This window comes from Prionailurus viverrinus, chromosome B2 (assembly GCF_022837055.1).
Source record: "Prionailurus viverrinus isolate Anna chromosome B2, UM_Priviv_1.0, whole genome shotgun sequence".
NCBI classification, from domain to species: Eukaryota; Metazoa; Chordata; class Mammalia; order Carnivora; family Felidae; genus Prionailurus; species Prionailurus viverrinus.
Window position 1 is genome coordinate 111609201 of NC_062565.1, and position 23467 is coordinate 111632667.

A 23467-nucleotide genomic window follows, 5' to 3' on the forward strand; every position below is an offset into this window, starting at 1 on the left:
CCAAAGGAATTATTCATAATTTATACTCTAAAATCTTTTTAGATTTTCCTGGAAGAACTATAAAGTCATTATTTTATTTTAAAAACATTTTAGTGAGCACTTATTATGCATCAATAATACCAAAAACATTAGGGGCGCCTGGGTGACTCAGATGGTTAGGCATCCAACTTTGGCTCCTGTCATGGTCTCTTGGCTTGTGAGTTTGAGCCCCATGTCAGGCTCTGGGCTGACAACTCAGAGTCTGGAGCCTGCTTCAGATTTTGTGTTTCACCCTCTCTCTCTGCCCCTCCTCTGCTTGTGCTCTCTCTCTCTCTCTCTCTCTCTCTCTCAAAAATAAATAAACATTAAAAAATAATAATAGTAATACCAAAAACATTAAACCCCAGCCCTGCCTTAAAGAAGTTCCCAATATACTGACTAAAACAGACTTAGATCACTATAATAGATTACTATAATACAGTGTGATGATGGTAAATAATATATACAGAGGGGGTGTTGTAGAAAGATCCCTGGAGTAGATTAACTGTAAACTGCATTGAAAGACCTAAAATTAGTTTGCCAGGTAAAGAAATTAAGAGAAGAGATTCTACACAGAGAGAATCTGGTGAAAAAACAGTTACTGGATGCCAACATACGTAGGACTCCTAAAACAAACAAACTGGTGCCTTCTGCAGCAGGAAGTGCAATATCCAGTTTATGTCAGAAATTCTCTACAACTGTAATCAACTATATCACGCTCCCTAAAATGTCTAACTGCTACATTGTGAGGCAGTGGACACAGTGGGGAAGTAGGACCACACAAACATCAACAACAACAACAACAACAACAAAACAAAAAAACAGAGAGAGAAAAAGCCAGATGTCTTCCTACCTTCAGAGTGACAGTTATAAATCACCCTGGCAGGGGAATTATCAGCTCAGAACAAGTTTTTGTTGTGTTAGGGAGCACTAAAACAAATCAGATACGTCATAGTAGAGCATGACGCATGACTTTAGTACTGACATAAAGAAAAGTCTTCTTTCGTGTTCAAATAATGTCAGAGAATACTGTTGAAATCTGAGACCATTTTATTTTATTAGTTTTTTTTAATGTTTATTTATTTTGAGAGAGAGAAAGTGAGAGTGTGTGTGTCAGGGTCGGGGGGGCAGGAGAAAGGGTGGAGGAGGACCAGAGAGAGAGGAAATGGAGAATCCCAAGCAGGATCCACCTTATCAGTGGAGCCCAACTGGGTGGGGGGGCCTCCATCTCACCAGCCATGAGATCATGACCTGAGCCAAAGTGAAGTGTCAGATGCTTAACTGACTGAGCCATCCAAGAGCCCCCAAATTTTAAATATGAACAAATACAGGAGTGCCTGAGTGGCTCACTCAGTTAAGCTATCTACTCTTGATTTCAGCTCAGGTCATGATCTCACAGCTGGTGAGATGGTTCCCTGCATTGGACTCTGTGCTGACAGTGTGAAGCCTGCTTGAGATTCTCTCAGTCTCTCTCTCTCAGTCTCTCTCTCTCTCTTCCCTCCCCTCCCCCACTCCTGCTCTCTCTCTCAAAATAAATACATAAACTTTAAAAAATATGAATAAATTTAATATCATATAATAAATGCTGCTAATATAATGTCAAATTAATAGTAGAATTTTATAGTAAAAACAGTGTTGCTTAGTGTAAAGACTATATGCTTAGAGGCAAATGGTGAGCGTTTATATATGTGAGAGTTTCAGCTTCATCATTTACAAACTGGGTAAACTTGAAAATCTCATGAAGTATCCAAGCCTCAGTTTAGGGCCTTTATAAAATGAGGCTAGTTTTTAGGAATGTTATGAGGATTAACTGTTAAAGCATCTAACACATAGTAAATACTCAAAATACCAATTTTTTCAATAATGAATTTACAATTTATGTCCCATCTAATTACACAAGAGAACTTGAAACAGACTTGGAAATAAGTAAACAAAGACATAACAACAGATAAAATTAAACATGACATAAATAACAGAACTCATTTACAAGAAAGAAGTTTTTACAATTTCATTAGGAATATATTCCTTCAGAATTCCAGAGGATTGTTACTCTCTGAAGGAACAATTTAGGTTGTTGAAATTTATGTTGGAACTCAAAAGGTGCCCTTCATTTTGCAAGCTATTACCTGAAAATCCCTTTGACATTCAAACATAGTGAATTGGCTTTATTTTTGTTCCTTGAGTGATTTGGGCTGGCTTATTTCCATAATACCTGAATGGCATGTTTGTAAGCTGCCAATATTTTATTGTTCTGAGTTTTTTCTCTCACAAGTCAATTTGATTGTTTCTGGTTTAGTCAAAATCCACTGGGGATAGTAGACAGTGTGTACTCCTTCTAATGATCTAAGTTACCAATGTTTTCTTTACACTGCTAGGAATGATGAATGGAATTACTCAGAATCTCAAGTCAAGTAGGAGGCTATGAGCTGAATTCAGATCACATGAAGTACAAAACAGCTCACTATACTAACATTTAATTTGTCTGGTTTCTTTATCAAAGGAGATTCCCTATTTCTACAACATTTCTATACAACTAAAGGCTATCCCCTAAATCTTGAAACAAATGTTGAGGAGATGTTTTCCTCTAATGCCTGACAGATAGTTAATTCTCCAGGCCTCTACTGCATTCTCCTGAAGGTACTAAGTACATCCAGAAGATCTTTGAAAGGCCTCTGTACTGCCAACAGCAAATGGTAATAGATTCTGGGATGGAGAAGGTGTCATTCCAGTAAATGACCGTTGAGTTCAAGTTCATTTACATTTAAAAAATACAATGTATAAAATAATTACAAATTCCTATCCCAATTTGTTCTTTCAATTTCATAAAAATCATTTGTGAATCTATGACTAATGGTGAAGTGGGGAGATCTGAATTTAGTAAGAAAATGGTGGTCAAGTTTGTGAAAGCGATAACATTAATTGTGTATGCTGCACTATTTTTATATGTGCAGAATAACATTTTTAAAATTTGGAATTGAACAAATAGTAATATTAAACAAAAATATGGTTTTATATTTTAGGCTGAGACGTGATTTTGCTAGTGTCTTTTATTTTAAAATGGGGACATCTTGGTCTTCAAGTTTCCTTACTGAGTGTCTTTCTCTTGCCATGTAGTTTGGACAGCGGACCAGAAGGATTTGAGGTGTCAACCATCCCTCCCTTTCCCACCCCATATGTTAAAATAAAGATCAAAAATTTTAGACCACTCATATAATAATCCCAGATTTGTGAATTTGCCCAAGAAATGAGGACCTCACCAATAAAAGAACTACTTGAAGAAGTTCTGGAGTTCATATGAAATGGGTGAATCAAGGAGGTGTTTACTCCAATACAGGCATCTTTATACCTCCCACTCATGAATTGCTAAATTCTACACAGCTACTTTGCATCCCTTGTACTCAGTCGAGTGGATGGGGCACTCAGTAAACAGACAATTATCACTTAACTTAGGTCTCAGTGGTTTCAAGATAAAATGGAAACCATAATCTCTGCTCCAGCTGGTGTTGTGAGTGTTCATGGGCAAATGAAATCACTGAGGGACCACAGTGAAGATAGAGAAATACACTGTTGTTACGGAGTTTATGTTAGAGATGGAGGGAGACAGGCAATAATTTAATAATTTAAGACAGGCAAGACATATAATTTCAGATCTCAGAAATGTAGGGACATTCAAATAGAGTGATGAGGCAGATAACATTTAGAGGGAAGAGACTATGCTAAAATGGACAGAAAGGGAAGAGGAGGGCCACCATTAAGCACGATTCCACTAGCCTATGAAGCTTTGTGCAAATTTGAAAAATGTGTCTTCTGAGTATATGCAGTCCACGGTGGTAAGTTTTGGTCAGGAAAACCTGCTTAGTGCAAAATTAAGAGGCAGCTCTCTCCTGGCCAGTTGCAGCTCCAGTCCAGGGCATGCTGTCTTGGGGTAGGGGAATCAGAGTTGGAGGCCTTTGTTATACAACTGCACGAATGCATAGCATAGGAAGTGGCCCTTTCTCCAAGGAGAACACATCTGAGCTCTGACTTGAATACAAAGGAGCAAACCTTAGGAAGATGTCTGATAAAAGGATTCTTGACAGAGAATAGCAGTACAAAAAGCCTAAGCCAGTGACCAGTCTGGCTTGTTTAACGGTCATCGGTGATGGAAAACAGAGACAAGCTCATAGCAGACCATTCTAGCCTATTCCGGTGAGTATGGATTTGTCCTAAGGACAATGGTAAGATTTTGTAGGGTTTTAGTACAGCATGTAGGTTCTTTAAAGATCACTGGCTGGTGTGTGAACCAAAACAATGTTTGTAGAGAAAAGGATATGAGGGACAACAAGAGATCAGGTGGAGACTATTGAAATGATAGAAAGTAAGAAAGTGACATGGCTTGGACTAGGTGGTTTGAGGTAGAGATTCAATCATTCATGCAACAAGTATTTATTGAATGCTTACTGAGTACCAGGCACTTCCGTAGGATATGGAGTTATAGCAGTGAACAATACAGAGAAAATCACCTATTTCATGGAGCTGAGATTCCAGTGGGCAGAGACAAAAAACAGTCACTAAACAAGTAAAATGGAAATAAGTATCTTATTAAAAATGTATCAAGAAAAAGTAATAAGAAATGCTATTCAGAATAATGGGTGGCATTTTTAAATATATGATAAATGAAAAACATAGGAATTGGAGGTAAGTGGATGGATTCAGAGTACATTTTGACATAAACCCAATAGGACTATTAAATGAATTTAATGTAAGAAGTGAGGGAAAGAAGTCATTTGACTTAAGCTTCTGGGAACAACTGAGAACACTCAGATAAGGGCAAGGAATTTTCCATTTACCCAGCCAGGTGCTGTTTATGAACTAACTGCTTAGTCATTGTTGTCACTTGGATTATGTAGTTTTTAATTTTGCCAGAGGTCTTATATAGAGGACACTGAAGTAGAAGCCATAGTTACTTTATATTAGATTATTCCAATAATATATTATATTGGTAATTAATTTACAAGTTTTTTGCTATGATTTTAGAAAAGTTTTAAGCAAATGGATTATTTAGTATAAATTGGTTACACAACCCTATTATAAGTGTTTTAAAACACCAAATTCTTTAACTTCTTAGATCAAAGAAACTCCTCCAGGCCAAAATGTTTCTACTGGAAAGGTTTCTTTGCATCCTGATAAAAAGCTTCCCTAATATTTCCATGTGTTATATATTTGCATATTCACTTTGATGGAAAGCATGGAATAGCAGCCAAATGCATATTTCATACATTCTTTTGATTAAAAATGATAAAGGTAATATTAGTGTTTTTTCCTCTTCATCTCCAATTTATGAAGTAGAAATAATTTTCCATGGAACAGTCAACGAAAAGAAAGGAAACAAGATTGATTTGAGATTATATCATTGTTCTATTTATCCTTATACCTCAATTATGACAAAATACCTGGTGTTTGGGACCTAATGAAAATAGAGGCACAGAATCATGATCCTAGAGTTTTGGGGTATAGGAGAGACCTTTGAAATCAGCTATTCCAACACCCTGAGTTTTCAAATGGAAAAAAAAGTCCCTGGAAGGATAAATGGCCTAACAAAATCATACATTGAGAGCAAGTCCAATGTAAGATTAAGACCTTTTCCACTCTATTTTATTTTTCTATTTATTTAACGTCTATTTGGAAGATCGAGATAAATGCCAGTTATCTATTATTATCAATGATTTCTAACCCTTGAAAGATCTGTAAGTATTTAGTTCATTCTATGAAGAGTTTTACAGTTTTCTTTGGTGTTCATGATTTGTTTCACCTTAATTAGATGCTGAATTGACCCCAAGTGGCCCATCAAAAAGACTCCCTACTTAAAGATCAATCTTTTTGTTACCTGACCTCATTTCCACAATTCTAGATAGACTTTCACTAGGAGACTTTTAAGTTTTTCACAATTCCTGTTTCTTTACTTTTCTTAGTTTCTTCTAGCTCTCTGAACCATATGTCTTTCAAACCCACAGCAAATCATATTTGCACACAAGGTAAACCAAGGGACAGACAGTAAAGATGGAAGAAAGAGACAGATAGGTAAAATGAATCATATGGTTTTTTTTTAATGCAAAAGCCAAAGCCAGGAGGAAAAGAGATAAAGGAGGCAAATTAGATGAACTGCAGTCACAATTAAAAGAAATAAAAATAAAAACTTAGAATGCACTCATGCACATACAATACAAATCTCCCACTTGGTATCTAATCAAATATATATTTTTTAATTTTTTAATGTTTATTTATTTTTTTGAGAGAGAGAGACAGAGACAGAGGACAAGTAGGGAAGGGCAGAGAGAGAGAGAGAGGGAGACACAGAATCTGAAGCAGGCTCCAGGCTCTGAGCTGTCAGCACAGAGCCTGATGTGGGGCTCAAACTCACAAGCCGTGAGATCATGACCTGAGCCCAAGTCAGACACTCAACCAACTGAGCCACCACATGCCCTAATCAAATATTTCTGGGATTGCAAATTCTCAGTGATGACATGGCCTAGAACATGGCTTATTCCAGTTATTCCTCAAAACGTGGCCATTTTATCTCCTCCCTTGATTCTCTTCCACACACTCTCCTCGCATGCTCCCAGATCACCCAGGATGCACTTTATCTTCTGAGCATCAATGCACTGATGTTTATATACAAGTTTGGACTTTACACCCCCCCACCTTTTTAAATCTTCAGTAGACTATGAGCAACTTGAGGACAGAATTTGCAACAGCACTATATACTTGTGAAAGGAAATGAATCATTAAAGGAGAAAATGAGTGACTAACTGAATGAGTGAATCAGTGAATGCTAGATGCTACTCTGTCACAGTTTCTAGAACAGACCAAATTATAGGTATTTTTTAAGTTCTTTATAGAACTTATAGAGTATAAAATACTTCCAACAAAAAAGTGAAATTTTATTTACTTGTTTATTCATTCACTCATTCATTCATTCATTTATTCATTTTTAATCATTAATGGTTCCAGACCAAAGCATTCACTTTCTTCCTTTGAGTATCTTTACCTATTTATGAATGGAACAACAATCTTGCTATGAAAGTGAAAAACTAATGTGTTTACCCATGGCTAGTGGGAAAAAGTGAGCTAAAGTCCAAAATGAAGAAAGGTAGCATCATTAAATAATTCAATCAAGATATAACACTTGTAATATATTCTGAATATCTATAGGTCCCCTCAAGTGGAAAGAAGACTATGTAAATTATCCACTCAGGTATTTTTCAGCCTAAATAATTCTGCAACTAAATGTAACTTGAATAGTGTTTTAGTGCCAAACACTGAAACCCAAAGAAATTAAACAACTTGCTAAATTCACCTAAGTGCTTATAAGCAGGACCCGTGTATAAAGATGGCAGGTGCTGTTTTCTTTGCACAGTAGCATGCTGTATTTGTATTTTGCATTTATTTTATAAATAGCATAAAGAGAAAAGGAATGAACAAAATATATAACAACATTTGGAATAGTGCTGAACAATTTTAATTAATTGCAATTATTACGTTGTTATATTGTGTTTTAGAATTCTATACTCAATGATATAATCTTATAATAATTAAAAAGCAGATCTTAAATGAAGTTCTCTGTATTATAATAAAGTGATGTTATTAATGGACATTTTACCTCTTGTTCCACTTGAAGACAATTTAAAATACAAATAATGCATGTTTTTGACCATCGGTTGTTAGTATTCAAAGTTATAATGAATTAAAATTAGGTCTCTTAGATGCCATTTTCCAATGTCAAAAATATCTGACATTCTTTACCAAATGGGGATGACTACTTCCTAAGGTGTTGAGTGGTTGGAGAAGCTATAGGATAAAAATAGCTCATCTTACTAGAAATCAACTTTCTGCAGCATTATTTATAATGGCCTACTTATGAAAACAACCCAGCTGTCCATCAGCAGATGAATGGATTTTTAAAAATGTGATATATGTATATGCTGGAATTGGAGTCTATCTAACTGTATCTATTTATCAAGAGAAAATGGAATATTATTCAGCCATAAAAAGAAGGAAATTCTGTCATTTGTGGCAATATGAATCAATCTTGAAGATACTATGCTAAGTGCAAGAAGCCAGACAGAGAAAGGTGAATACCATAAGATCTCACATGTGGAATCTAAAATAATAGAACTCATATTCCCACAGAGCACAGATTGGTGGTTGCCAGAGGTGGAGTGGGATGAAGGGTGGGTGAAATGAGTGAAGATAGCCTAAAGGTACAAACTTCCAATTAACTATAAGATAAATAAATCCTGGGGCTATAATGTACAGCATGGTGACTATAGTATTGTTTATAAATTGATGAGAGATGAGATATTAAATGTTTTCATCATTAAAATTATAACTATGTGCATTATAAAAATTATAACTTACTATGGTGACCATTTCACAATATGCACACATAGAAAATCATCATGTTGTACACCTAAAACTAATATAATATTGTGTCAATTATCTCAATAAAACTGAAAAAAAATAAAGAGATCTAACTTTAGTCAATTTATAAAAAGAAATCAACTTTTTCTGCACGGCAAATATTTAAAATATACTTATTTGTAAATTTTAAACACATAATTGAGTAGAATTAAAAATGCATAGTTTTGGGGGTACCTAGGTGGCTCAGTCAGTTAAGCATCTGAGTCTTGATATTGCTTAGGTCATGATCTCAGGGTCCTGAGATCAAACCCTGTATTGGGCTCCATTCTGGGCCATGGAGCCTGTTTATGATTCTCTCTGTCTCTCCCTCTTTTCCCCCTACCCCTCCTCTTTCTCTCTCTGTCTTTCTATCTCAAAAAAAGAAAAACAAACAAACAAAAACAAATAAAATAAAAATAAATGTATAGTTTTTGAGGAAAATCACTAAACCTCAATAAAATTTTGAGTTAAAATCTCAGGTTTCTTTTATATCCCTAGGCAAGCCCTTCCTCCCTCACACATTAACATACTGACTAATAATAGTCTATAATTCACTTCATTTAATTGATCATTGCTGTTAATACAAAAGAACCAGTCCTGATAAGGTTGTTGTTTATCAACCAGGTAATTATAACATGGCATACACCTAAATATGAGTACATTTAATGTGTCATAACTCTCAAGTCAAAATGTAATAATTCAGGCTTTATATTTAGTATTACTTTTCAGAGACACTTTAAAGACTTCCTCAAAGATGGAAAATCAAGTCACACCAAATTGTTGATCATTGGGAAAGTATGTAATCAGAAAGATGAGGAAATAAGAGAAAATATGGCCCCCAAGACAAAATCATTACATTTACAGAACATATTAAAATAACTTACAAGTAGCATAACAAATTCACTTCTTAAGAGCTAGGAAGCTTGACATTTTTGTAAACTATCTAAACATGACGAATAAATAATGTCTCCTTCTGTCTCATGTCTTTTCTAGCTGTTTGACTTTAGGATTCTACCAAAGAGGTTATTGACAGAGAGCAGCTGGCAGAGTTGATTGCTAAATCAATTCCTAAACTGCTAGAATCTGTTGTTTTCATTCTCAGTAACTTCAGGACCCACCAACAACCTTCGAGATAAATTTACCCTAGGTTCTCTTCTATCTCAATTTGCTGTCACTTTAACCATTAAAAATAAAATACACTTAAAAATCTAATCATGGAACTGTGTGATATTTTATCAGGCTTTTGGCCAACTTAATAGAATCCCAGGAAATTCAAAAGCAAACCATATCCAAGACTCCTTCAGTAATTTCAGTGAAAAACATTTGTGCTCTTGAGTATGAAGTCACAGTCCCCTTTGCCTGGGGTTTCTATACCAGATTACTTTCACTGACCAACCAACAAACACAACTGAAAGTTACCAACAGACTGCCTTCTTTCTTCGGCAGTTGTAATGACAAGATTTAGGAGTGCATGTCAAATTTGCATTATATACAGGGATGGTGAGTTTTTCTTAAATTATACCACTTAGAAAATAAAGCGAAGGAAAAAAGAAAAGAAAACCTAGGAGGCAGTGACCCCCTTTTTAAAATATATTTATAATTCTCCCTACAATGCTGGAGATAATATCCAGCCATCTGAGCAAATTCCTCTTCGTTCAATTCCCTAAGCTATGAGGTGGGAAAATTATAACCCAGCTCCTAGGTTTTGGTAAGAACTCAGTGAGATGATCCACGTCCAGAGTTTAGCATAGCACCTGGCCTGGCATACCATTAGGATTTAGGAAGTGGTATATCTTTCCATTGTCTTCATCAAAGCCATCATGATCATCATCTCTGATCACCCTCAAACATCTTTAAAAGGGAGGTAGCTGCTGAATAATGTGTGTATGACTGAGTTTTCCTTCACCCTAGGTAAGCCATATAAACCAAGGTGCTTTGGGACTTTTTCTCCTTATCCTCAAAAGCAGAGACAGACTTTTTTAAGCTATTGCATGGGATTTGAAAAAACGGTGTTGCTTCTCTTTTATACAGGGATCTCATTCATATAAAATAAAATCAATTTGGCACTTTTCAACCACCCTATTTAGCGATTTCCACACCACACAGTACTTGGCAAAGGGATGTTGCAACTATCCTATCCTTTGTCTCCACCTGTGGGAAAATTTCTTTCCTTTTTTTTTTTTTTTGGTTTGTTTGTTAATTGTCTCTGACACATGCATATATCCCATGTTCACAAGCAATTCAAAGAGATATGGAAAGCTGAAGGAAGAATCATAGAGCCAATGAAAAAGGGAACTTCAGGCTTTAGGATTTATCTCAGGAGGAGACAAAGGATTTGATGTTTTGTTTTAGCTGAGAATTCTCTACTGGGTGCTTTAATAAAGATGATAAAACTCCACACCTTTTCAACTACAGGCATATAACATAAACTTAAATATTTTAATACTTGCACTTGATAGATAAAGGATAAATGGTAACATGTTAATAATTACTGTTTAATAGGCTTACCAACACAATTAAATTCACAAATACATTCTCACTTGAATGACACATTTGGAAATCATCCAACTTCTCTTCCTGTTTTAAATTGTGTATAATTGATACCATTTTGTCATTTGAAACAATACTCACTGCTTATCCAGTGTCTGCCAGGAGGCTACTTATAATTATACAAAAAAATAATATTCCTCTGGGAGAAAAATCATCATTAATATAATCCCATCATGAATAATAGAAAGCGGAAACGGTTTACATCTTATGCAACTATTTTATAAGAGAATATTAATTCATCAGGTTGTTTTTTACAGGATGTTTCAATATGACAGGATTGGTTCTTTCTCTATATCTATTTGCCCTTTCTATAAGAGATTCTAATTATTACAAACAAGTCTTATCCACTAAACACACGCTTATTACCTAAACACTGTGGATGGATACAATAGAAAGTAATTTGTAGGTGGCAGTTTTTCTTTCAGGAAAGCTTCATGTCAACCACGAAGCAGAAATATGGAATAAAATAGAATGGTGGGGATTTAAGAGATGTAATATAAATAATTAAGTGTGAATGACAAAGGAGAGACACTAAAGTATAATGGGATGCACAGTGATGTAGATGACATCCATATGGTGAGATATTGCTTTGTTCAGTTTTTACCCTGTGTTGATTTCTCACTTGGTGTTGTTAATGAAAAGTACATATAATTATATGACTATTTTATCCCCCTTCGAGTGAAAAACTTGACTACCTAAAAAAAATAAGTAACAAGTTCATTGTAAGCAATTAATAAGAACAATCACAATAATGTTGAAGGTAAGCATTGGAAACATACTATAGCTTTATAAAGCCTATCCTAACCTCTGTGGGCCTCTCCTCTTTAGACATTAATAGTGAGTATAATCTGCAAACATGATTTAGTACTTAATTACTACCTTCTCCCATTTTTCTTCCCCAGCTGCTTTATACTGTTCATTGTTCTACTTGTAATAATCTGACTAGATTGTTTTCTCCTTCTGCTTTGAAACTTATGTTGTGACCATTAGTATTCTTAACAGAGTATTTTAGAAAATATTTTTAGAAAACCAAAATATATACCGGATCAAAAAATGCTGAGCAACTATTAGACATCAAAATGTTGAATTTGGTAACAGTAATGTTAATATTGCAAAATTCATTATTGTCTCCATCTTGCACAAACATCCTGTACAGGAAAAAAAGCTAGGGGTGAGGACTATTTGTTCATCATCTAGGTCTCTCCGAAAGCAGTTATATCAAACTGCTTAGTTCACAATTAGTTGTACCAAAATAAGTATGGGGCATATTTTGTTATTCTCATATTTAAATTAAGGCCTGCTTTAGAAAAGTGATAAGAACTATATATATATTTATTTGAAAGCCACAGATTCTCCATTCTTTATCTATGGGGCCACCCAAATGAACCTTAGAGCAGGACAAGGGGAATGAATATATTCACATAATTACTAGAATGCTTTTTTAATCTGCACTCTTTCATATGAATTGACAGATAAGATTATTATAAGACATGACACATTAATAAATAACACCTAATTAGTTTGATAATTCTTTGATTAAGCCTTAATTTTCCTTGCTTTTCATGCAGCAATTCAAATTACTCTGTATTATTTGTTCCTTTTTCAGACTATTTTAGAACATGCTTTGAATAGTCTCAGTAGGTTACCTGAGGAGGAATTTATTTTTGTCTGACAGCAAGTCCATGCCATTAAGAGTGACAAGGCTAGACCAAAGCGATGCTTTATTCAAAGTTCCCTCACAGCAAAGATACTCCTCTAAAATCCACCACTTCTTTCAAAAGGGTTAGGAGACAAATGTGATGAATGAGAATGTAAGGAAAATAAAACAGGCCTTCATTTTGTTTCCTTTAATTGGACACAGAGAAGTGAAGTCATACAACTTGGTATTACAAGGACAGCGGTCTTTCTATTTACTAGCCCTCTCCCAAAATCTATGGTCCCTTTACCTGCTAGAGAGAGTACAACAGCCTTAGAGGAATCACAGCCACGCAAAGGTTCTCAGATCTATTTCTATGTACATACCAGCTATTTATAGTGACTAGAATGTTCCGTGGATTGATTGTGACAAATATGGAAATCTAATACATTTATCTTGAACAGCTTCCACGGACTTCAGATAATCAGAGGCAACTCTCACAGGGTATGCTATGTCCAGGAACCATGCATGCCTGTAATTAAGTGTAGGATTTCTCCTCTTTCTTTCTACCACTTTTTTCTGATTCTTTATGCTGCCTGCAGTTTACAGATGCATGCAGCAAACCAGTCTTTGTTAATTCTGAGCCTCTGTCTCTAGAGATACTACCAATAACTCCTTTAAGAATCTTTACATAGGGCCTATTTGCAATGCTTAGAAACCTGTCATCTTTTTAAATAACAAGATTACTTCCAGGAATGAATAAAGAGGGCTGTCCTGGGTTGATCATCAATAATTTTTTTCGTTGAGAAAAATATTATGCACCATGAATTCAATTCAATAAACATATCGTGGATCTGGCAAAGTATGAGACAGTAGGGATTTAAAAGCAAATGTTTCTTAAAGGTGTATACAAGGCAGAAAAGAAAGACTTGTTAGGGAGAGAATGCTAATGATAAACAATAATTAAATCAGAAAGGAATCAGGAGTGGTGGGTAGAAAATCACAATTTTGTTATTGGGCACAATCATCACCCCCACCAACACTATATGTGTAAATAGTGCTTCTTAAATGTTAATGGGTGTTCTTGGATTGGTCTAAATGTTAACCCTAAAAAATAATGCTTATTACTCTCCTTTATAGGAGAAATAAGCACCATGCCTATTTATTCAGTGCTGTATCTGTAGAATCTAGCATAGTTCCAAAAACTCATCTAAGATATGCTTAAACCAAACTCATTATAAGCATATAATGTAAGATTTTTCCTACAATCCCCTATATAATACTGTCAATTATGTATTATTGGCCACATTACATAGGTAGTAGATCCAAGGCTAGAAGACATCAGATGGCTACAATGGATAAAATTGGTGTTGTGTATTTGTTGATGTGGTTCTGCTTGTAACAACTCATAGATATGTGCCCAGTTACTAAAGAAAAGCTGACACTCAGAGAGCCATGGACCCTTAAGTGTGCTTTGACCATCTGCTAATGTATTCTGTGACAGTCTTATCAGCCTCATTTGACAGAGGAGGAAATGAAGGCCTAAAGAGATTGATTAATGTGACTAAGTCATATTTCAAGCATGTGGCAAGGCCTACAATTAAAGCCATGCAGTCCGGCTCTGGAGTCTACTTGCCTACCCACCTGCTTTCACTGCCTGAAATGTCCATGCATTGGTGGCTACCTCCAAAGAATCCAAATAAAACCATGGAAAACAACAGAAAGCAGCCAAAGAAGGAAAGCAAATTATTACTCCATTTTAGGTTATGAACATGTCAGTTCTAGCACTTTTCTCACTGCACTATGTTTTTAGTAAATAGTCACATATACTCACTCTTCTCATTTACATCTAAACCTCATTTAAGTTTCCACCTCATGTGTGAACTTAAATCGTCGAAATAGTTTATAACATTTTGAGTTACAACATTAATTTCTTAAGTCACTTGTACACAGTTCCCATCACCACCTATATGAACGATGACTTAGTAAATTTGTCCTTTCTTCCTTCAAAACCATGTTTTAGATTCATCAGTTTTAGCAATATTTCATAAACTTTATCCTATTTCTAATCCCTTTAGCAGATGCTGCTTGATCACACTCTCTGTAATGCTGATTTCATGTCATTGTTCTACTTCAAATTTTTCAGACTCTCTTCCATGCCAAGTTACATACAGCTTTGCTGATTGACCAAGTATAATGTCACCACAAACTTATCACTCCTTATTTCCCAATGTTTTCTAATCTTAATTTATCTTTTTGTCAGTCTAATATCCTCATTGTCATACAAATACATCAATTTCACATGCTCTGCCATGTCATGTCCATGTTCATTTTCTCTTTCATTCATGCACGAACCAAGGGCTGTGTATTCCTTAGCACTTAGTCAAATACTCCCCATCTTTCAAATTCTAGGTGTCTTTTGTCTTCCCTGACATCAAGAATCACAGATGTCTCTCTGAAACATGTAACATGTGGTGTCAGTATTATGCAATCTCACTCCCAATTTTAACCTTTTACTATCAATTATTTGTTCCATTTTCTGTTTCAAATAATTCTACTTGTTAAAGTTAGGGATCATCTTTTAGTATTCTTATATCCCCTACTGTGTTCATTCTGAGATACAGTGCATGTAGTATTCATGTATTCAATATTTGTATGCTCACTTATTTCACTCACTCTCTTGGTAACCTCATTTCCACCATTGGGTTCTCACCAAAACTCCACACTTGATTATCTAACTGCTTACTTCAGAGTTTGCTGTGAAAATTAAATGAGTAAAGTGTGTGAAAATAGTTGCTATGAACCTTGGTATTTAGCAGGTGCTTAAATGATGTTTCGATTGGAATCTTCATATATTCCCCTTTTGTAACTGAACACCATCATCTGCGGCCTTAAGAATAGGTAATGGATTTGAAATCTCCTACATCGCTAGCTCTTCTCACTCTCATGAGTTTTGACCAGTCTTTTCCTTTACTCCCTATTTAGAGCACTATTATTATTGTTTTTTCAAGCCAACAACCTCTGAATAATCTTTTACTTTCCTCTCTTTTGGTATTTGTGATGATAAAACCCATGGTTCTACCTCTGTGAACCTCCTTGGACATATCCTAACTGTGCAAGAAGGCCATCCCCTCAAAACCTTCTTACACAAATGTTTCCAATTTTGTTTTTCTTTCTAGGCTTCCTGAATGTCAACCACTGTGAACCACTTGCATTTCCCCATCTATGCCTAAACAAGCAGGGAGCTTTGGGCTTTAGAATTAGTCAGGCTTGTGTTTGAATCCCCTGTCTGCACTGTGTTTGACCCAGACAAAACATTTAAATTCTCTACCTCCATTCTCTGTTCTATAAAACAAGGATGATAATACATTCCTCCCAAGGTTTTATATGGATTAAATAAGATTATTTTAAGAATCTAGCAGAGAATAAATACTCAACAGCAGGTAGTTATAAAAGAACATTTCAAGATAGTGTGACTATGTGCCTTAAATGTTAGCCATTCAGTCTTACGTCTTTATCCTTAAACTTATATAGACACAGTCCACCAATGTCTCAAGACCCCTTTCAACTTTCACTTCTTCCATAAGATCTTCTCTGATCTTCACACTAGAAGCATTATCATTTTTGCAGAAAATTTACATGGTAAAAGAGAAAGTGAAAAAGTGTGGGGAGAGGACATGTGCATACACTATCTTATTTCACCATCTAACAACCTTAAGAAATATATTTGATTTAAAAACTGAGACTCAGAAAAAGTTATTAAGCAAAGTATTTAAATCCTGGCTTGTGTGACCTTCAATTTATGTTCTGTCCATTGATTCTCAGTGTGCTAGCAGAGTCTATTGAAGTCAATCTGAGTTTTTGAGGTTTTATTTTGTTTTGTTTTGCTTTGTTTTGTTTTGAGCAATTGTAACTACTTGTAGAGACTGATTTATCTTGTCTTACTTTTCCTTACAGGTTGTCCAAGGAACAAAGGAAAAAAAATACTTATTTTCTAAACAGAATAAAACTCATTATAACTTGTAATTTGCTACATGGCACTGTTGGGCAATTTTAAAAAATCCAGGACACATGATGGAATCTCTATGATCTTATTTTTCCTCTCTCTTGAACATTTCTATTTCATGAATTCAGGAATTACTTCATTATGACTCATCAATTATTCCCAACAATGCTAAAAATGAGTAAAATGATAAGAAAATAGAATAATGATGGAGTTGCCTGGAAGGATGATGCAATTGCAAAATAAATCTCCATTCTCACCATCATTCAGTTTTCTTATTTTTTGACTAAAATGTCGCATCGTCATTCAAGAACGCATAAAAGAAGTCTGGAAACATTCTTATGATCTACTTCTAGTTTCATTGAGCACAGTTTAGAATTTAGAAGTTCTATGTTTCGTCCATAACTGCAAAAAGAAGAAAACCGACAAAGGAAGATGTTTAGGTTATTAGATGAATCAGAACAAATGTAAAAAAGAGAGCTAAGTATGCTAAACTTAAATGATTAGGGTGAAATTGAAATTAATTGTTCAAATGAAATCTCAGACCATGGATTTTCAGATGACAATGAATTTTCTCAAACTCAAGAATCCATGAGGGAACAATTCATTTCCAAGGACAAAAATGAAATAGGATATTCTCATGCAGTTAGTCCTTCAACCAGAAGGACTTTACCATGCAATATTTTGTGGCAAGAACCTAACCTATCTCATTTTGTTTTAAGGGTATATTATAATACTTTTTCATTTTTTATAAAGTCTGTGTGCCAAAATTTATAGTTTTTAAGTACACAAATGTTAAAGAAAGTTTAAGGCCAGTATCAGAATGAAATCAATTATGTATAAATAAAAAAAAAACTCATTGGATTCATCATTCTAAATAATGTTTAAGAATCTAAAAATAAAAATGTCTTGTAGTTATGGAATGGAGATGACATTGTCTTTTAACGAAATTACATGCCTCAAAGATTTGAAAAAGTTGACTGTTGCATTTTGATAACGCAAATTCTAAATGAACCAGAAGTGATACTATGCTAGAACCTATTAAAGATGTGTTTGAAATCTAGAATTAGTATCAATTAGATGTATATATTGCAGGTTTATTCATGATATTGATGGGCAGTTAGTTCCTTTCTGAAGATGTTTCCAATCTGGAGTATATACATCTTCAAAATCAGAAAATTGATGAAATAAACTTTTGGTTTTGCTATGTTTAAGTTCTTATCACAATTTTCAGCCCTTTACTCTTACTTCTGTAAACCATTTTTAAAATGATTTAAAATATTAAAAAAACACTAAGAGGTCCAAATGGTAAGTAAAGATAACTATTGTTCCTAGTATACTGAGATTAGCATTTACATTTTCTAAACCTCTATTGCATACTTATCCATTTATCCTTAGTTATAAAGTTATATATGCCATGTCTTATCTCTTTTCTGGACTATCAGCTTGCAGAGGGGATTCAACAGATGTTTATTGCGTTAACATCAAAACTCCCAGAACTTTTATTTTGTGAAAATAATGAGATGTTTGGAATTAAAGTGAGTATGTTTTCATGGAGCAGTGTTTTTTGGAGGAAAGTAAAGTAAGGCTGAATCTTACCTAGTCTTCTACATTATAGCCAATTGAGCTCTGAAATACATTAGATTAAACCATTTAATAACAGTGACTATAATGCAATTACATTTGACCTCTTCTCAGCAGGATCAAACCAAAAATGCACAACTGAAGTTCAAGAAAAGGATCTTAATAAAATGAGAGTACTCTTATTCCTTGAGGCTCTATTTCTAGCTGTGGACCTAAAAACCCATAGAATTGGAATACAGACTGCCAAAGAATACCTTATTATACTCAGAGAAGATTTTGATAGGTAGCTACCTTCAATTTTAAGAGAGTAAATGACACAGAAAGGGGAATAAATTACCTTAACATAAATTCTTGGTTCAAGTAAGTCAGGTAGTAGTTGGATTTTAATGGTGGGATAAGTTCTAAGGGATAAACATTAACTTGTATTGAACTTTAATCATAATGGCTTTTTGATTATGATTTTTTTCATACAGAGATTAAAAGCTGAAAAAAAGTGTTAAAATGATGAAGCAAAAGCATACAAGGCCTAGTTCTTGTACTGGACATTTAAATTGATTTCCTTATCTACAATAAATATAAAGAGGTCTGTAAGCCATGTGATTTTTTTTTTTCCTTATTGAAATTTGTCTCTTGCTTAACTCAGTTGACTTCACCCAGGAGTACATGCAACCTATTTGGCCCAGATGAAAGTTGATGAAGAGCTAATGTGAAAATGCGTAGTAAGATCATGATGGTTATTTTATTTTTTATTTATTCTTTTTCAATTTTATTTGGCCACAATTTTTGGTTTTAGTTTATTTATTTTTGAGAGAGCACACATGTGTATGTGCTCACATAGGCAGTGGGAGGAGCAGAGAGAGAGAATCCTAAACAGGGCTCTGGGTTTTCAGCACAGAGTCTGATGGGGGTCTTAAACTCACAAACCATGAGATCATGACCTGAGCTGAAATCAAAAGTCAGGAACTTAACCAAGTCACCAGGTGCCCCATAATGGTTCTTTTAGAGTGTACCTAAATGAATGAAATTATCAGTATGGCTATCACTTAAGAAAAATGTGCTTAGCAGCAAAGTATTGAAAAGGAGATTGGAATTACTGGAAGGATGATAAAGATAAGCAAACCTAAAGTCATTTATCTTGATCATCACTACTATCAATTTCTAAAAGCAAAACCAAAACTCACACACATACACCACCACCACCACCACCACCATAAAGTGAATCTCAGTGTAGCTACTAATGTCTGCCTTGACCAGTTTTCATAGTTGTCTTAAAAGAAAATGACAGCTAGACTATTTTCACCCTAAAAAGTGTGAATCATCAGCTTCAAGACAGCCTCCTTAGAACAGGATCCATTTCCCTCCCTCCCTTCCTCTCCCTTTCCTTTTCTCACCTCTCTTCCTTAAGACAGTTTAGGGATTACCCAAAACATGTTCTATGAACTGACCAAGTACACAATCAAGAGATCTAATGTCAGGGTTGTTAGATCATTTAAGAGCAGCAGAAAAAAAAATATTTCTAGAGAAGGGGGCACTTCGGTATCCATAATATCCCTAAAATTATACATTATACATATACATCTACTCCGATTGCCCACAGGACAAGCCTTAGTAGCATATACTCATTTTCTAGGTTTAAATAGAATTTTCTTAATTTTCAATTGAATATAGAGTGAGTCAGTACCCGAGAATTTTAATTGTTATATACAACAAATGATGTGATCCTTACAGTTTATGCTGGCTTCTTAAGATAGTCCCCATAATTGAGGTAAGGATTTTTACTGACCATAAGATAGTGTATATTCACTACAGAGATTCAGAAAGAGCAATTCAGTTCTTTTTCAGGTATATCTTAGCTAAAAAAAATGCTAATGGTATCTTTGTCAGAAGTATTTTATTTAATGGGATAGAAAAGAAAAACTTGGGACATATGTCATAGTGTCAGTACATTTCATTAATGAGGTTTTTTCAAATCTCAGCTGTGATTTGGGCTACTTTTGAGGGTGTGGCAACATTGCACAAGGGAAATATTTTATCCCAAAAGGAAAAAATCAAATTATAGTTTAAAAAACTCATTACCAATAATTAATAATGAACTCTAGCTAAACAATAACAGGTGTTCTACTAATCCCAAACAGAAACAGATGGAAGCACAAATGTTTTATAAATACTGGATACATGCAGAGCAATAAGCTTGGCAGGAATTGTTTTATTCTCTAATTGTCAGTCAGAGTCAAAGTCTTATCACTTGCGTTTTCCCTAAATTAATATGCCCAGATTAAATCTTGTTTCTCATTCCTCATTTTTCAAAACACACGCCATATTTAGTGCTTTCTAACTCCATCGTATGTATTGTCTCACCAACAAAGGAAATATCAGAAATTTTCCTTCTGTACACTTATGAACTTTTACATGACTTGTTACATGAAACAATAGCCATACCATACATGTTTCCCTTCTCCAGAGTCTTCTGTTTCACCCCTTGAAATGCTGAAAAACACTAATTCTCCAGAAATACTCATCTACATATTCTTTAATTTCTTATACATTATAGAAATAAATCTTCAAAATCATGAATGTAGGTAGATGAAATAAACTAGGAAAGCAGTTAGAAAGGTAATAAATGATATTAAGAAATCTAATCTGGGCATCAGGCTCAGTCTGTTGAATGTCTGACTCCTGATATCTGCTCAGGTCATGATATCACAGTTTGTGAGTTTGATCCCTACATTGGGCTCTGCACTGACATCATGGGGCCTGCTGGGGATTCTCTCCCTCTCTCTGCCCCTCTCTCTCTCTCTTTTTCAAAATAAATACATAAACTTTCATAAAAATCTAATCGTATAGCACTTGGGAATTATTTTCATGGGTTAGGATACTAGATAGTGCTACAGATCTGAACTCATGGCTATTTAGAAAATGTTCACATATGACTTTAAAAGACCTCCCCCTGTATGGTTAATAGAGGAATTCTCAACTCATGTAGACATGGTTTCACTGTTCCTTCTGATCTTGATCTGCTGTTAAATTTTGGAAAAGATCTGATTAGCTTTGTGACTGTTAAATGCTTAGCATCTCTCATTGACTTTGACAGTGTATGGTTCTCTCTGTCCTGTGATTTTCTTAGAAATTGTATTTTATGATCAATTAGTTCTATCAATAACTTGGGTGACACAAAGAACACATTATTTTCCTCAAATAATAAAATTTAAAAACACATGCTCATTAACAATATTGATTCATGTTGCATATAAGTAAACAGTTGATCTTTAACAAAGCAAAATATGCGTAGAATATAACTCTTTTAAACCATCACAGATAAATAAAATGGGCAACAAATCTCTTACCTAAAATGGACTTAATGGTGTGTATAGACTGAGCATTGTCAATGTTAAGTTTCTTTCATACAGGCTGTGCTAAATTGAATGATTTAAGAAATAAAGTTATAATAGTATTTTGTGCCTCTCCTTAGATGCTTTGTCAGCAAATTTGCAAGGCTTTTAAAAATGTTTTTAATGTTTATTTTTGAGAGAGAGAGACAGACAGACTGAGAGCAGGGGAGGAGCAGAGAGAGGGGGAGACACAAAATTGGAAACAGTTTCCAGGTCCTGAGCTGTCAGCACAGAGCCTGATGTGGGGCTTGAACTCACAAACCATGAGATCATGACCTGAACCAAAGTCCGATGCTTAACCAACTGAGCCACCCAGGTACCTCTAATTTTGCAAGGTTTTTACTGTGACCCCTATTTTATTTTATTTTATTTTATTTTATTTTATTTTGACTTATTTTTATATATTATTTTTTTAAATATAATTTATTGTCAAGTTGGCTAACATACAGTGCATACATGTGCTCTTGGTTTTGCGGGTAGATTCCAGTGATTCACCTACATATAACACCCAGTGCTCATCCCAACAAATGCCCTCCTCAATGCCCATCACCCTCTCTCCCCTCTCCACATCCCCCCATCAACCCTCAGTTTGTTCTTTGTATTTAAGAGTCTCTTATGGTTTGCCTCCCTCCCTCTCTGTTTGTAACTATTTTTCCCCTTCCCTTCATCCATTGTCTTCTGTTAAGTTTCTCAAGTTCCACATATGAGTGAAAACATATGATATCTGTCTTTCTCTGACTGACTTATTTTACTTAGCATAATACTCTCCAGTTCCATCCATGTTGCTGCAAACGGCAGGATTTCCTTCTTTCTCATTGCCAAGTAGTATTCCATTGCATATATAAACCACATCTTCTTTATCCATTCATCAGTTGATGAACATTTAGGTTTTTCCATAATTTGGCTGTTTTTGAAAGCACTGCTATAAACATTGGGGTACATGTGCCCCAAGAATCAGCACTCCTGTATCCTTTGGATAAATTTCTAGTAGTGCTATTGCTGACTGTGACCCCAATTTTAAATGTAAAGACACTGAAGATCAAGTGGAGTTTAATGATTTGCTAAAGGTCCAAGGCTAGAAAAGGATGGGGTCAAGAATCACATCTGTATTTATGTCCTAAGCCCTCTTTTTTTACTATACTAAACTACTTTCCTGATGTTTCTTTCTAAGGTTATTATGATGCTATATACATATGTTAGCATTAATCATTTTTACAAAGTGAGTCATCATCCAAGTGAATCACCATATTTTTCAGTGTTTTCCCTCTTATTTCAGTTTCTAACTCAGTAAGGAAGTAAACAAAAAAGAGAAAGAAGATTAAGAAAATGAAGAAGAGAAGGGAGGAAATTGGCTTGCATAAGTTATTAGAATTAACTAAATTTTCCTGAAACTCAAAGTTCTCATGATCTTCTAATTTTCTAGGACCTAGATGTATTATATATTTGTCTTAAATATGATATGCCCATTTGCCGATATACGTATGGATGTAATTATACATTTTAGAGAGATTTCCATATAAAATAGCTTAGAACCAAAATATAGTTTGCTTTAAGCAATTAGCTTCAATTATTCTATTGTAAATTAGTTCTATCCTTGGCAATACCATCTTCTTAGAATTGTTTCCCCAAACATAACATAGTATTATCAGTCTTTAAATCTGCAAAAGGCCTAGCACAAGCAATCAAGTTATTCATTGTTAATCAAGATATTAGTAAAGAATCCCTTGTTACACTCTGGGCAACAATTAAAGATAGGAGAGATAATAGACAAATTCCTTTCAATAGAAAGACTTCCCATTGTGTTGACTATTACCTCTAAGGTTGACTAGCTCCATCAATAGTAGTTCT

General features: G+C 34.7%; 1 protein-coding gene across 1 annotated transcript in view; it reads right to left on the bottom strand.

Moving 5' to 3' along the window:
- Window positions 1-23467, bottom strand: part of TRDN (triadin) — a 305883-nt gene that overhangs the window by 206436 nt on the left and 75980 nt on the right.